The 17,350-nt window shown below is 44.2% G+C and overlaps 1 protein-coding gene and 1 long non-coding RNA gene across 2 annotated transcripts in view; both read right to left on the bottom strand.

The window, feature by feature from the left end:
* The window catches only part of HTR2A (5-hydroxytryptamine receptor 2A), a 404,918-nt gene that overhangs the window by 187,864 nt on the left and 199,704 nt on the right, over positions 1 to 17,350 (bottom strand). The window lies entirely within an intron of this gene.
* Positions 14,047 to 15,395, bottom strand: LOC147698394 (uncharacterized). Its single transcript, XR_015299201.1, has 5 exons — positions 15,312 to 15,395; positions 15,013 to 15,097; positions 14,809 to 14,909; positions 14,587 to 14,694; positions 14,047 to 14,184 (listed from the first exon to the last, which is right to left on the bottom strand). It is a non-coding gene; the product is annotated as an uncharacterized LOC147698394 (long non-coding RNA).

Here is a 17,350-nt window from a genome sequence, read left to right as displayed (position 1 = left end):
TACATCACTCATAACATGGTCAGTGACATCACTGATGATATCCCTGATGAGATCTCAGATGACATCTCTGATGACATCATCCACAGAACGACTCACACATCTATACAGCCTCTCATACACTCACTCACATACACTGAACCATTCACAAACCTATTCACATATTCATACAACTTATCACACACCCACTCACTCATCTATGCAATCACTCACATGCCCACTCACTCACCCATGCAGCCACTCACACAACCACTCACTTACTCATACAGCTACTCTTACATCCACTTACAGATCCACTCAGACAGTCATGCACCCACTTGGGTCTACATGCCAGAGTGGGTCTGTGAGTGTTTGCATGAGTGCCTGTGTGGGTTTGTGAGTGGCTGTAATAGTGTCTGAGTGGGCTTCTGTCACTGGGTGCATGAGTGTCTCAGTAGGTCTGTGAGTGCATGTGAGAGCTTCTGAGTAGGTCTGTGAGTGGGTGTGTGAGTGGGTCTGTCAGTGGGTGTGTGTCTGCGTGGGTGTCTAAGTGTCTGTGTAGATTGTCAGTAGCTGTTTCAGTGACTGAGTCACAACGGAACCATACCTGCCCGTTTATCCAACAAGAGTCCTCAGTTTTGCACAAAATATCTACTCAAGTGGAGTCTTTCTTTTGGTTAATTAGTAACTGCTACCTCGTTGGGTAAATGTTCAGTGCATATTCTACACTACATCTGTGTAATGGACTACAAGGAAATGTCTCCAGTGACCTTTTGTGTGCATTTTGGCAATGTGATTGTTTCTTCTGCTTCTTTATCCAAAAATCTATGATAACATGTATCCTCCTATAGAGAGGATAATGAGACTACAACGAGGTAATTCTCCAACAAACAAGGATATTTCCTCTTAGATATATGAAGTACTTCTTTGTTTGGTGGAGATGTCCTCCTATTCCTTACCACCAACATCTCGAAAAACTGGGGCCCTGTTGGTAAGCTGTCCATAATCCTGGCAAAAGGAGGGAAGACCTTTGCATACTACTAAGGTGGGTGGAGAAGCCTGCCCAATTATCAGAAGGGGAGCTCCCCGGGCAGATTTCAGCCCCGGGAGCTCCATCCCTGGGGCCGGGTCTTAATGGAATAGGGAAGGGGGCTACACAGCCCCCCTCCCACGGACAATTTTGGCCCGGGGTCCCCCATCCCTGGGGCCTGGCCTTATTCTGTATAAATATTCCAAAGGGGAAAGGGGCACACGCCTCCCCCAGGCTTATTTTGGTCACACAGATCCCATCCCCCGGGGCCTGGCCATGTGTCTCTGGGTGCCCTGGCACTCAGTGTGCACAATAGGCAACACTGGAAGAGTCTCAAGGCCTTCGTGGCTCCAGCCTGCTTCTGCCCTCCTGCTGGAGCAGGCATTGCTGCTGCACACAGCGAAATGTTGAAAATGCAGCTCCCTGTGTGCAGGAGCAATATTTTCATCTCTTTCTCTGCCTGCATTTCTGTGGACAGGGAAAGAGATGAAGACTATGCTTCTAGAGGGCAGAAGTATTTTCACAGCTCTCAATTGCATGAAGCAGAGTGTTTGCTTTTGTGTGGTGGGAGCTATCAGCTCCTGCCAAGTAAAAGCAAACAGCTATATCCTGGAGGTGGGCACTCTGGGACGTAGCAGGAGTCGGCTTTGGGGGCGGCGATCTCCACAGCCATAGTTGGCACCAGACTGGCTTGGGGCTGGCTTGGGACTGGCTTGGGCTGGCTTTGGGCCATATATGACCCAGGAAGGTGTCTGTATAGCTCCCCTCCCTTTATTTTTAGGCCCCAAGGAGGTGGTGGTCCCTGAGGAGCGGGGCATTCATTTGCCCCCTGCCAATTCATTTTATTGCCCCAGGTCTCTAGCATTTTCTTAGAAACCCAGGATTTATTTTTGTCCTGACGGGGTCCCACTGGGACCCCATGACCAGAGCAAAGGTGTCAGGGCATTCCTACCCTGCCCCCTTTACTTTATTAAAAATGTTTTTGTGGGACTCTGCTGAAGCTGAGTCCCAAGATGGCTGCCAACACTTCTTGGGTGAGGCACCTCTGAGAAAATAAATGTTGGTAAGGATCCCCCTGAGGCTGTGGTATCAAAAAACCTTGCTGCGACTGAGCTCTCTTCCTCCTGTGAGGTACAGGTATCCATAGTAGAAAGATCCAAGTTTACTAGCGGTGACTCTGCCTTTCAAGTTTACCAGGTGAAAGGGAAGTCCATTAAACCCAAGAAGCCCAAAAGTAAGGCCACTAGTAGCGTGGTCAAAGTGACTCCTTCACTACGCTCCTATTTAGGGTTCAGACAGAAGTGTTGGTCATTGGTGCACAACCTGGATCTCTGGGTAAAAGTTCAGTAAGCTTAACTCCCTCCATACACCAATGGATACTTCCTCAGATACAGCGCCTATGATAGAGATGGAGGCTGTGGTTGAATTAGATAAAGCAACAGATAGAGCTACACCAATGGTTCTAGTCCCCCAAGTAACAGGTGCAGTCCCCCAACTTAAGGATTCGGGGATGCCTTCAGGGAGTTTGAGCGCTCCTAGAGATGATCAGTTGATTAGCATTTCAAGTCTAACTCAACCATTATCAGGAGCACCTTATTACAGCACTGTAGAAGCATTAGAGAGCAGTCCCTTCCCAGCACAGCCGGCACAGCCAGCATTGCCTCTGCCTGCAGATTTGGAGAGTCTTTTCGTTGCTCTAACGGAGGATATAAAGAAAGGATTTGCAGCATCCACAGCAAATCAAGGGGAGATCAGGAAATACTGTGAATCGTTGGAAAAAAAAGTTGATCTTATAAATTCCAGAACTGTGACCTTAAAGAATGCAGTGAGGGAAATGAAAAAAGAACTGGGACAGGCAAAGTCGGAAATCGACTCTTAAAATCAGAGCATCTGGAGCTCAGAGACAGAGTGGAGAAATTAGAGAACAATGCATGCAGGAATAATCTACGTTTACTGAATGTACCTGAAGGAAGCAAAGGATCTGACATTCAGGCCTAAGTTGTTTCTCTACTTCAGACCTCTTTACAGCTCGAAGTTTCTGAGAAGGAACTTAGCTGTGACATTCAGAGGGTACGTAGGGATCCTTTTCGGAAGAACCCTAATAGACTCAAACCCAGAAAAATCCTTGTTAATTTCCTCACATTTGCCTTGAAGGATAAGATCATAAATCTAGCACTGAAATCTAAATCGGTGCGGGCAAAGGAATTCTCGTTTGAGATTTGGTCAGACCTCTCAAGTTGCACTCTGGAGAGGCAATGTGAGTTGGGCAAGAGGCTGGAAGGGTTTAAAAGGCTAGTGGCGGTTGCCCAATTAAGATTCCCTGCCTTTTTAAAGGTGATGTACAACAATAAAATGTACAATATAAGGTCGGTACAGGAAGCGGTTGAGCTGCTGAACAGCCTCAGTAAAGGAGATTAATAATTGGCCCAAAACATAGTGTAGTGTAGTCAGAGAGATGATATCTCGCCAACATAGAGTAGTTATTAGTAATGATTTTTTTTTATAAAGTTAAGAGGTTGGGCAACGGGGTGGGGAGTGCTCCCTCCCTGGTTGTTTTAGTATAGTCAAGGCCTCCCTGCTTTCTCTTATCCCCTGTATCTCTTTTCAGCTCTTTTCTGGGTGTTTTTGTTTGGGTTGAGATACATTTCTAAAGGTGGTGGCGGCGCAGATATCTCTGGGATGCAAATGCCTGGATTCCATCTGTCCAGATAATTGGGGTATGGGTTCCCAAGGAGGGGGGAGGGATGGGTGGGGGCATGGGGTAGGGGTGGGGGTAAGGGTGTAGCAGGAAGAAAAACTAAAAAATCCTCATTCGCCATTCTTTTTTGTTAGATGTACTCATGTCATGATATGGTCAAGAGTTTTGGAGCTAGGCTGGAATGATTGCTGGTATTGGTTATTTTATATTCAAACCTCGGTTTTTAGGATGAGCTTTTTTATAGATGTAATATGAGTGAAGCTTTCCTTGTGGAGTGCGTCTCTAAAGCTTGGGGCCTTGTAAACGGATAATATGAGTTACATACAGATTTTGTCTTGGAATATTAATGGCCTGCGAACTAGATCTAGAAGAGATAGGATAGTACAGTATCTTCAAGACTCATCGGCCCAGGTCTTGATCCTTCAGGAAACACATCTCCTAAATGAGGCAATAAGTTCTTCTTAAAAATAAGAGATGGTTGGGTTCATATATATGCACGAACCAGACAGCTAACGTTTGAGGAGTCCTCATAATATTCAAGAAATCATCTCAGGGTCATGTTTTACAGCAATTGGTTGACCCAGGTGGCAGATGGTTCATTGCTAAAGTTAAGATGATGGAGACCCTGTATACGGTGGTCGGCTACTATGGACCCAACCAAGATGATCCCTCAATTCTGAAGACCATCTTTTCCCACTTATTAGACTTTCCTGAGCCAATAATTATGGCCGGAGATTTTAATATAGTTCTCAATCCTGACCTGGATAAAACTCCAAATAGTAGAGCCGTAGTCCCTTCAAAATCTCGTGCTTTCCCCCTAGAGGCAATGCAGCAATTTGCTCTTTTAGACATATCGAGAGAAAGATCAGGCTTGCAGCAGGGGGTATCATTCAGAAATTAGTAATATCTGCATCAATCCAGAATTGATAACATGCTGATAAGTAATTCGCTCAGGGATAGAGTTATTAATATCACTTATTTGGCTAATCATCTTTCTGACCACTCGGGGTTCTTTTATGACTGGACAGTCCTTTAGCAGGGCCTATTCGTACATGGTAATTTGATCGCTCTTAACTTTTGATGGAGGAAGAAAAAGTTTCCTTGTTACAAGAAACTGAGTGGTTATTTGAAGCAAACCTGGAGTCAACATCAATATCAAATGTGTGGGACTCTTTTAAGGCTTTCTTGCGGGGTCAGATCACTAACAGGGCAAATTTTAGGAACAAGAAACATAAAGAGGAGGTATCTTCTATCGAGGGGAAGTTGAAAGACCTCAAAGCCAATATATTCCCTTTAGCCTCACCCGAAGCCCAGCAAGATTGGAAACTTAAACGGGATAATTTAAAAGGGCAATTTGAAAGTGTACTTCAGTCCAGGCCTATACGTAGATGGGAGGCCAGTAAAATCGCTCATTTTGAATAGGAAGAAGGCGCGGGCAAACTCCTTGTCTGGAAGGCTAAGTCTGATCGGGCTAGGAATCAGATTAATGAGATCATCAGTGGAGATGAGACCTTCTGCACAGATCTGGATGTCAGCCAGGCCTTTCAGAGGTATTTTCAAGATATATATTGTGAGGATAAAAACTTAGATGTTGTCAGTGTTCAAAACTGGTTACAGGACATCCCCCTTCCCTCTTTAGAACAGGACCAGCAGCAACATTTGGATCAAGCCTTCACCCAAACTGAGGTCAGAGAAGCCATCCAATACTCCAGGTCCGGGAAAGCTGCGGGCCCTGTTGACCTTCCAGCAGAAATGTATAAGATTTTGAGAGAAAATATCATCCCCATCTTAACGCAGTTGTTTCATCATGTGCTGGAGGTTGAACTAGGGCTCCCAACCTCTTGGAACGACGCTTTAATAATCTTGATATTAAAACCCGGGTAGCCTCTGTCAAGTTGTGGGTCATATAGACCGATCTCGCTTTTAAATGTAGATTATAACATTTTTACTTCTATTTTGGCAGCGAGATTGGGTCTCATTGTGGGAGATATCCTTCATTTAGATCAGAAAGGTTTTGTAAGGAACCGGCAGCTCTCTGATCTCACATATAACCTTATTGGTGCCATTGATCTTGCCTCTACGTATTCCCTCCCATTGCCTGCAATGACATTGGATGCTACCAAGGCCTTCAACAGTGTAAATTGGATTTACCTGTCGGAGGCCTTGAATAAATTTAACATAAGGGAAAAATTTTGCCATATGGTTCAGGTGATATACCAGAATCCCACAGCTAGGTTGTTGATTATTGGGAATATCACCGACTCTTTTAAGATCACAAGAGGACCCAGACAGGGCTGCCCACTCTCCCCTCTCCTATTTGATCACTACGTTGAGCCATTTGACCCTAACATAGTACCATTTAAGTATGAGGAGTGGGAGAGTGAGGTAACCCTGTATGCCGATGATATCAAGATGACAGAGGTTTAGCGCGCTGAGCGCTGTGTAGCCTTGTATTTTTAACTTTGTTCTGCTTGCCTCTCTGCTGCTGAGTGCTAGCAGCTTTAAAACTTCATTTCCCCCGCTGACTACTAGCGGTGAGTGGCACACCTTGTGTTTTAAATTTCCTCCCCCACCCCGCCCTCCTGACTCCTCCCCCTCGGCGTCATCGCCTATTTAGGCTCCGCCCACTTTTTGCCTCGCGATTTACCAAAGCCCTGTGGCAGAGGGCAGAGGTTTAGCGCGCTGAGCGCTGTGTAGCCTTGTATTTTTAACTTTGTTCTGCTTGCCTCTCTGCTGCTGAGTGCTAGCAGCTTTAAAACTTCATTTCCCCCGCTGACTACTAGCGGTGAGTGGCACACCTTGTGTTTTAAATTTCCTCCCCCACCCCGCCCTCCTGACTCCTCCCCCTCGGCGTCATCGCCTATTTAGACGGGCCCCATGCGTCAGCGCAGCGGACGAGCGCAGCGGGTGCGACGTAGGCGCGCCGGAGTCGCACCAGAGTCAAGCCCGTCTGCGCCCATCCGCGCCAGGACGGGCCTAGGGCCTAGGGATGTGGATACTACCATCTCCTACTCATCCTCCGCCCTGACGCACCTTCGAGCTGCTGACTGCCCCCTATCGTTTGACACCTGGACGCGGATCACTACTTTAGGAATAACTGGTAATCTACCCCCCCACCTTGGCCCACTCACTCCTCCCACTTCCCTCATTATTCCTGAGTCGCAGATCCGCCTACTATATTTGAACACCCGTTCTTTAGTCAGGCACCAAACTGATATTTTCCATCTACTTACGACTGAAAGACCTGACGTTCTTCTACTTTCTGAGACCTGGCTTACGGACGACTCCCTCCCGGACATACTGGCAGCATTACCTCCTGACTACTGCCTGCTTAACACCAACCGCCATGGGGGTCGCCCTGGAGGAGGGGTCGCGGCGGTAATACGTAAGGATATTCAGGTTATCACCCCCACTTCCATGATTTTTCCCGATGTAGATAACCTTGTCTTCAGTCTTGGAACTGAGGTGGGCGCTGTTACCTTTATGGTACTTTACCGTCCCCCACAATCCATGCCCTCTTTCCCCGCACTGTTTATTGAGCAGCTTGCTAGCATTGCTACCTCTTCTCCTCGCATAGTTATTGCTGGGGACTTTAATTATTGGTTTCAGCACAGGGACGCTGGCCCCCACGCCCTCGAACTGTTTGAAGGTCTCTCGAGCCTGAACTTCAGCCAGTTAGTCACCTCCCCCACCCATAGTGGTGGCCATATACTTGATCATATCTGGGTCTATGGAGTGAAGCCCTCCCACCCGCTTATTACACCTTGCGTGTGGTCGGACCACCGCCTTATCGATACCACCATCTCGATGGCTGGTCAGGTCAGGATCCCTTCGCGGGAGGGTGGCATAGCTCGTAAGTGGAAGGCCGTCGACTCTTCCAAACTGCTAACTCATCTGTCTCACACACGTCCGCCTCCCCCCAATGACATTAATGAGCTAGATGGGCAAGTCTCTAACTGGCTCATATCAGCCAGCGATATCTTTGCCCCACTAATCAAGTTCCCTCGCTCTCGTCATAACCATTCTCATAAATGGTTTACTCCACTCCTCAAAACTGTACAGTTAGAACTTCGTCAATTCGAACGCAGATGGAGAAGAGACTACTGCCCGTCAAGTAGAGATATCTATGTGGCAGCTCGTAATAGGTATAAATCTGCTATCTCGGCAGCCAAGAAAACCTATGTCTCCGAGCGTATCCTGTCAGCTCCCTGTAAGTCGAAGGAGATTTTTAGAGTTCTGGACGAGTTCACGTCTGACGCCAGAACGCTTTTGTCCCAGGCCCCTACCCAGGAATCTTGCAATGCACTTAGCACCTTTTTTTTACAGAAGATTGTTTTGATTAAGGGCACTATCCCGGTCACCTCATTGGATGCTGTTCCCATCACACCCCCTCATAATGCTTTCTCTATCACCCAGCTTCCCCCACTAGACGCTATATCTTTAGCCAACCTGGCGGCCCGGATCAAGTCTGGCTCCCCTGACGACCACTGTCCACCTTCCATACTTTGCGACATCTGCCATTCTCTACCCGACTGTATCCTTCCTCTGCTCAATTCTTCTCTTCTTTCCGGGACGGTACCCAGCTCCTTCAAGGAGGCCGTTCTAGTGCCTCTGTTGAAGAAGCCTGGAGCCGACCCTGCCGTCCCGGCAAACTATCGTCCTATCTCTCTCTTACCTTTTTTCTCAAAAATCTTGGAGGCCCATGTCACTGCCTGTCTCTCGGGGTTCATCGAGAGTTCCATCTTTCTCGAGGCCAACCAGGCCGGCTTCCGCCCTGGTCATTCTACGGAGGCTGTGATCCTGGCTGTCCTAGATACCTTGAGAGACGGAGCTGACAAGGGTACCTCCCAGGCCCTGGTTTTACTAGATCTGTCGGCCGCTTTCGACACGGTGGACCATAACATCCTCCTCCACCGTGTCGAACAGGCCGGCATCCAGGGTCTGGCGCTGGCCTGGGTGAAATCTTTCCTTATGGGGAGATCCCAGTCCCTCAGCCTAGGTACATTTAGGGCCCCTAGGGAACATCTGTCTTGTGGGGTCCCTCAGGGCTCCTCTCTATCCCCTCTTCTTTTCAATCTCTATCTTCGCCCTCTTCTCTCTTCTCTAAGGCAGTGGGACGTCCGCGTCTTCAATTACGCGGACGACCTACAACTCATTTTCTCTCTAAACTCTCCTTCTTCTATTCCTACTTTTCAGGCAGTCATGTCCCATATCTTTCAGTGGATGTGTCAGAACCAGCTGAAATTGAACCCCGGTAAGACGGAGCTCCTCCTGCCGGGTAGTAGCGCCGTCCACTGGGGTCCATATTTCTGGCCGACAGAGCTTGGCTCTCCTCCCACCCCGGTAACCTCGGTGAAAAGCCTCGGGGTCACTATTGACGCTGGGCTCTCTCTGGGGCCGCAGGTGGGGACAGTGGTTTCCTCCTGCATGTTCCAACTGCGCAGGATCAGGAAGGTGGCCTACCTTCTTACTCCCGATGCCTTGCTTCAAGTCATCATGGCCCTTGTTCTCTCCCGCCTGGATTTTTCAAATTCCATCTATTACGGCTTGCCCAAATGCTCCATCAATAGGTTGCAAGTCATCCAAAACCAGGCGGCGAGACTGGCCCTCGGGATTCCGAAGTGGCAGTCCGCCAAACCCCTCCTTATCAAGCTACACTGGCTCCCGGTTAGCCTAAGGGCTGCCTTCAAGGTTGGCTGTCTTATTTTCAAATCTCTCTCTGGTTCCTGTCCCGCCTTTCTGAAATCCCTGATCTGCCCCTACTGTCCCTCACGTAACCTTAGATCACTTCACTTACATCTTCTGGTGGTCCCTCCCTTTAAACTCTGTAGATCTGGGGGTCGAAGATTTGCCTTTCTCGGCCCCAAACTTTGGAACTCTCTCCCCCTCTCAGTTAGGACTTCCGGTACTCTGATTCAATTTCGCAAATCATTAAAAACCTGGCTTTTCCCACAATCCCGCTAAAATCCCTCTGTTTCCTCAGCACCCTTTCAGTGCCATGATACCTCCGGTGACAGTGCGCTATACAAAATTCCCTTAACATAACATAACATAACATAACATATCCTGGTTTTCTCCGCAGATTTGCAATCAGTTTTCCCAGCAGTTATTAGCTTGGCCCGGGACTTTGGCGCTGCACCCTGCTATGAGATCAACGCTCCAAAAACTGAAATCATGACTTGGAACTTGTCTCAGTTGCATCAGGGTTACCAGCCTAGCTCCAAAATGAGATAACTGGGAGTTCAGGTAGTTCAGGACATCACAAAGATAGCCAAGATTAACTTAGATATAGTGACAAGGGAATGTAGAATCCGAATGAAATCTTGGGCTTCTCTTCCACTATCAATCTTGGGGAGAACTAATCTGGTTAAGATGACGATACTCCCAGAGATCTATTTTCTTTTTAATTGTATCCCCCTTTATTTTGAAAAATCCATGATTGCGAAACTTCAGAGTGACATAAATTCTTTTATTTGGGCATCTAAGGCATCTAGAATTGCCTGGAAGAAGCTGAGGCGGAGAAGAGAAAAGGGTGGTCTAGCTTTACCAGATCTCCAGCTATATGCTTGGGCCTTCCAACTCTCCCACTCACGCATGCTGTTGAGGATGCCTGTGGATACCAGAGCTGGAGCGAAGTTTCTGGCTATGCTTAGGGGTGTTAAATTGCCAGAGAACGGGTTTTTGTTTAAATTTGTGGATCCAAAGTTTTAAACAAAAATCAGGCAGAAGGTTCTTTAGGCTTTAGGGGGTAGCTAAAACTTGGGCTCAAGTCAGGGGGGCAGTGGGGCTTGACTATTTTTCCAGCTTAGCTCCCCTTTGGGATTCTCTTGGAACCCCAGATTGTTTAAGGGACAGTTTGACAAAACCCTTGAGCGATGCAGGGCTTTTGGTTTGGGGAGATCTTCTTGTTGGATGCACCCTCATCCCTTGGAAACATCTTCAGGATAGGATTGGGGGAGGTCTCTCTCGGTTTAAGCATTATCAACTTGCAAACTGGGTCCATTCTCACCCGCGGAACCATAACTTGGGATGCAGTAGTATTTTAGAAAATCAGCTCGTAACCAAACCCCCAGGGAAGAAAGAAGTCTCCCTTTTGTACCAAACCCTGTTGGAGGAAGTAGATGGTGAATTTAAGCTTGCTGAGGAATTGTGGGGGGGGCCTCTGCCCACACAGGATTGTGCTAAACTATAACAGAAATCATGTAAAATCTTATATGAAGCAGTGAAACCAGTTTGGATAAAAATAATTCACTTGTTCACCATTCACAGGGCCTACTTTACTCCACAAAAATTGACAAAAAAATCTCAGATGGCCACCAGTAAGTTGTAAAAAATGTGACCTGGATTCCGCCTCAGACATTCACGTTTATGGAATGCCCTTCTGTCGCTACTCTGGCAGGAGGTCGGAGATTTTTTGACAAGTGTTTAAGGCTGTGCTATTAAGGTAGACTTGTCTTTAATAATATTTGGTCTCGCAGGAAACATTACCGGGCTTGCTGGAACTCTACTTTTTTACTCTGTCTTGCTAGCTAGGCGGCAAATCTGCATAAAATGGACGTAATCTAGTCCTCCCACCTTTGCGGACTGGCAGTCATCAGTTTTAGCAGTCTCCAAATTTGATCTGGCTAGACAGGGAAGTAGTAAAAAGAAGTAATTCTGGAATGTTTTGCAACCTAGAGGGTATGCTCAGATGACGTGCTGAAATCGAGGTTTTTTTTTCGATTTTTCTTTTCCCCTAAGTCCTATGATTAAGCTGCGTGCTGCCAAGTATTGTGGCGGTTTATCGGCAAAAGTCAACCTGCCTCTGAGCTTGGCAGAAGAGGTAACTCAGTGGTTCCTTCATTTGATACCCAGGGTAGGTCTGGTACTAGTAGGCGGCCCCCATTTCAACAGCCTACCTTCCTCAGTGTATGAGAGTGAGTACAGACACCCAGGGTGGACATTGAAGTGAGATAGACGGCGAATGAGGACAAAAAATTTTAACCAAAAAAACCAAAAAAATACACTTCTTGGTTGAGGTGTTTTGCAGTCAATCAGATTTCTGCACAAGGACTGTCAGATCCTTGGAGGATCTGCATCCCAATATATACAAATTCTGATTTATTTTAATAAGTCAAAAACTACTGAACATATTTACAAGAATAACAAAAAGGATTCAGGCTGTTGTCGTGTCTAAATTCTCTATGGAAATTAACATGGATAAAACACTTTTTCTGACCCCTCCCCCCTTTTTCTCAGCCACCACTTGATGCACTGCCCCAAAAATTTCCATGCATAACAAGAATCCATGGCACATTTTTTCCGAAAGATTACGCGAAGATTCGTGAAACAGTGCCAAGTAAAAAAAACTCTTCTCCTATGGAAACTAGGTCCTAACTATAACTATAACTTCCTACTGGTGACCAACAGTAGGTAATATATATATAAAGAGAAAGAGTGGCCATTAAAGAACTCAGGGAAAAAAAGTAAATCACAATAAAAGCATCTAATAAAGGTGGTAACATTGTGGTTCAGGATCATGAAAAGTATGGAGATGGAGGATGAAAAGCAATTAAAAAACAAGCAACATTATGAAAAGTTTTGAGAAGATCCACTAAAAACCATCACTTTGGAATACCGTAGAAAGTTACAAGTAGGGCACGACCAAGAACCGATTAATTATGAAGAATATTTAAAGACCGAACATCCAGTGACACCCACAATTTATTTCCATCCAAAGGAACATAAGAGCCTGCAGAATCCACCGGTCCGCCTTATTGTCAGCTAGATCAACCCTCTACTTGGAAATACATCTAGGTTTATAGATATTTTCCTAGCCCCATATGTCACAGCTTTGCCATCATATTTGCTTGATTCTATGCTCTTCTTAAACAAAATCCAGGATATTCTTTGAAAGGACTCTTACTTAATAGCCACAATTGATGTAACATCGCTCTGTACATAAATCAGGCACAGAGATGGCATACAAGCTATTAAGTACTTCCTATTTGATGAATCGATCAGTTATTTTGAACATTCAAACATGCTAATTGAGATGCTGAATTTCTGTCTCACCCATAATGTCTTCACATTCAATGGAGATTATTATTTTCATGGCACTGCCATGGGGACCTTGTTTTCTCCAAACATATGCTAACATAATCATGGGGTACTAGGAGTCAGAGGTTCTCTGGACAGAAGAAAATCAAAAACATTAGAAGAGGAGAAATTATGGACCAGGTTTATTGAGGACCTCTTTTAATTTGGGAAGGGGAGAGCAAAAGCCTGGAATGATTTTATTCTGTCCTCAAAGAAGAACAACCACAATTTGACTTTCCTTATTACCACCAGTCCCAGACAAATCATATTTTTGAATATTGAATTCCACATAAGAAACATGTGCATCTGCACCAAGATACACAGAAAAGTAACAGCATGCAGTAGCATCCTTCATGGAAACAGTGGACATCCGAAAAATCTTACATGGAAATGTTAAGAGCCAGAAGGAATTTCTCAGAAGTAGGGGATTTAGATGAAGAAATAAATTAAATAAAGATGAGATTCCTTTCCAGAGGTTATCCACTTGAGGTCATCCAGAACACAATCGAAAGACCAGAAAACAAATCAAAGGATTAACTACTAACACCTAGGACAAAAAAACCTATAAAAAAACTTGGCTTATTATTGATTACAAGATTCAACACAAAGAAATCAGACAAATAATCCAAAGCTGTTGGAGAGTATTGAAATTAAATGAGACTCTAACGTAAGCACTAATGGATCACCCAGATATCACTTATAGAAGGTGGCGTCATTAGGAGACATCCAAACAAGTATTTACTATAAAAAGAAAAGGAGGACCCCACGCAGACTGATAGGGGACTGGGGGGAGTTTTCAAAGTAAAGTACCTGGGCGTCCCCACGGAAGGGCAGTCTAGGACTGTTTGTCACACCTAGTAGTTGGAATCTAGGGTGAAGGTACCGTTTATCAGGAAACAACTTTATGAAGCATGCCAATAATCTGGCGGGAGAGGTAAAGTTACAATGATATGGGCGTGATTGCTATCTGTGTATGTTCAAAAACAGGCTGTGTACAGTCGTAATCCTAATCAATTGTATGCCTAAAGATGCCAACTATTGAAAAAAGGGGAGCTGTTCTCTCACCGTACAATCAACATCATATAATGAACATTGGAAATGACAGTTTACTAGTAATCACCACAGTGAACTGGAAGGCCTAGTTTTCATACAAACTTCTATAAGTCATTATTTTAAATGAATGTTAAAAAAGTTAACCACACCAAGAGTTGCTCTGTTACACATTTATTATACATACAAGTTTTAAAAAAATTTTTAGTATTTTTTAAAAAATTCATTAACACAAAATATACAGTTCATCAAAAACAATGTTAACACATTTGCATAAAACAATAAAAGCAAAGAATCACAGGTCGACGCGGCGTTTCGGTTTCTTCTATTTCTACCTTCTTCAGGACAGATTCTAAATGAATTTAAAAAGAGATTTTTTAAAAAACAGAGTTACTCTCCATCGCTTTGGTGCAGACCATCATATGTACATAGTTAAGAATAGTCACAAAAGTTAGTTAACTCAAACTTAATTTTTAGGCATCTCTAGTGAAAACAGGCATTATTCTAGAGTCAAGATTTTTCTATTAGGTGGCATTGTTGGACTTTCCCCGTACTTGGGTTTAGGCCCCTCATGCTTGTTATTCTATAAGGCATTAGTAAGAGAAATCTAACGGGCATACTTTTTCTATTCATACACTTTGTACAAAACTAGTGGTGTTTACCTCTCCCCTGGACTCTTCAGTCCAATGCTTATGTGCCCCACAAGGAGCATTGCTATTCATACATTCTAGATAGTTGTAGATCTATTGCATACCTTAAAACAAGTGGAGTAACTTCCCCCACTGGACAGTACTTTTTATTCAAAACCTTGTTGCCATCTTATTTCTGGGCTTGTTCACGGTTTCTGTTAGGTGTAATACCTCTGGATAGAATAAATTTAATAAATTTAATGTCAGAGTGGCACATGATGGTTTTATATCTCTGGATTTCACAATGGATAACGAACTATAGTTAGTTAATGAATATTACTATGTACCTTATCTTTAGTCTTTACACGCTTGGTCGTCGACTACCAGGAGGAGCCACCTAATTCACCTTAATGGGTTTCTTCAATGACCCTGGGTTTCTTCAATGACCCTGGGGAATATTTCAGTTATTTAATTCAATGAATCCTTATAAAAGAAACGTTTGTGCATAAACAGGGCTCTAATTAAATTATAGTGCCTAAATGTACACTCACCATTCAAGGTTGAAAGTTGCTACTAGTTGAAGTTTTTCCTGTATTCTGGTTCTCAATCACCTCAAAATGGATGTCAGAACTTGTGCTGCAAAAAGTGATGGCAAAGATATTTTATTCTATTTTTCACTTTGTAAAGAGTTTTTGTTAATTGCTTCAGCCTTTGGTTTTAATGGCACCAGTGCTGTTAAATTAATAACTTAAAACTCGCTTTTTAATAATTATACTATACCCTTTTCAAGCTGTTTCTAAATCATTTCCTATTTTAGTGATGCCCTCTCTCTTTATCTAAGGCGTCTTACCTCTTGCATCAAAAAAGGCCTCCTTGCTCCTAAATCCTGGCAGTCAGTCCACAGCGTCCCTTATCCGGTCTTGTCAGATCCGACAGGGGAAGAGAATGGAAAGCTCGTCGTCCTCGCGCAGTTAATATAGTCCCTGCGCGTTGATTGGATTGTTCTTACTCCAATCTTGGTTGGCTGTTGAACCTCCTATCAAAGAGAGGTTACCGTGGTGACTGAACGCTTTCGGCCGAATGCGGAACCACCTTTCGATTTGCCTTTTCACGTTGTAATTGCTCCTAAGGTTGGAAAGACAGGTTACCTGGCAACCGGACGCGTTTCTAGTTCCCTTTGGGCGTGCTGGCTGCCTGGCAACGCGTCTTTCGTTTCGGTTTAAGGGCGAAGTTTCATTGCTTCCCGATCATGTTTGCCGACGGGCTCACGGCGTGGGGGCCAAGCAGGATAAAAGCCTCCCACGTCATTAAACATTGTTAGACAGGCTTCCTGTTTCTAAACGATGATTTATGTATCCCGTTTCTATTTTGCGAGGTGCTCCGGGCATGGGGGACTAGAAGAATATGTCTCCCTTTTGTTACCACATTACATAGCAGGCTGCCTGCTCGCCACCTTCTTGTGTGAAACAAAACCTTTCCATGACATTGTGAAAGCACATTTATATTTAGATATAACTTTACAGGCTACTTGCTACTTATGTGATGCAAAACTATTTAGTGCGGTTACACTCATTTGCGAAAGCACATATATTTGTAGATATTACTTTACAGGCTACCTACTACTCATGTGATACAAACCTATTTAGTGGGGTTACATTACATTGCAAATGCATATTTATTTGTGGATATTATTGAAATTGTTCAAAATTCTTCTTTTTGTGGTGTTGTTAATCACTATCCTTACAGTATAGTCCTAGAGTATCGTAATGGAGTAGTGTGGTTAAACCTCCATTTACTACTGTACTCCTATTGGATAGTATTATTGCATCCTCCCTTACAAGTATTTACTATTGCCTTACTTGACCTTATGGGATTACTATTACCTTAATTAACCTAGAGTTATTCCAATGAGCGATCCATGCATTGTTAGTCTCCCTCTTGTGGAGGGATACAGAGTCATGAATACACAAGTTTTGTTCAGATCTTGTTTACTCTGTATAGTTGGTTAATCCCCACTATTATCCTTGGATAATTCTTTCCCAATCTTCTTTGGAGTTTAGGCCACACCTAACACTATTTAAGGTTGACATGAAGAATTGTTCTCTTCTTTTCCGTTTGTTATTTTGATTCCCTCCTCTGATGTTTTCAATTACTTTTTCTAGACCACACCATTTGAGGTCCTCAATTTTATGACCAGCTTCTCTCCAATGTTCAGTAAGTGGTGCTCCAATTTTATTTGTCCTTATGGCTGAGCGATGTTCATTAAGTCTCAGCCTGAGCTCTCTAGAGGTTTCTCCTACATATGGTTTATTGCAGGGGCATTGAATAAGATAGATTGCATTTGTGGTTCTGCAATTCATGAAGCTCCTGATGTTGATTATTTTCTCATTCACTGTAATAGTACCACCTTTAATGATATTTGTACAGTTGACACAACCCGCACATGGGTGGGTTCCTGTCGGTAGTGGTTTACCGTCTATGGTGGTCTGAGGATTCTTACGGGTCTCCTTGTAAGTATGTACAAGTGAGTTCCTGATGGTTCTATTTCTCCTGTACGAGAACATGGGCTTTGGGATTGGTTCCTGTCCTTTATCTGAGATAAGGTGCCAATTCCTATTTATAATGTTTTTTATCTTGTAACTCACCTGGGAGAAATTAGTAACAAACATGATCGGCTGTTTTTCGCGTTGGGCCTTTCGTTCATTGTTGAACAAGTTTTCTCTATTAAAATATTTCGCTCTTTTAAAAGCATGTCGAATCATTCTTTTGGGATAGCCCCTTTCAAGGAACTTTTCTTTTAATCTATTAGCATGTGTATCGTAGTCCACCATTGAGGTGCAGTTCCTTCTCAGACGAAGGAACTGGCCAAAAGGAATGTTATTTTTCTGT

This window comes from Lissotriton vulgaris, chromosome 8 (genome assembly GCF_964263255.1).
Source record: "Lissotriton vulgaris chromosome 8, aLisVul1.2, whole genome shotgun sequence".
Lineage (NCBI taxonomy): Eukaryota > Metazoa > Chordata > Amphibia > Caudata > Salamandridae > Lissotriton > Lissotriton vulgaris.
The sequence above is the reverse complement of the archived record's forward strand: the minus strand, read 5'-3'. Positions and strand labels throughout refer to the sequence as shown.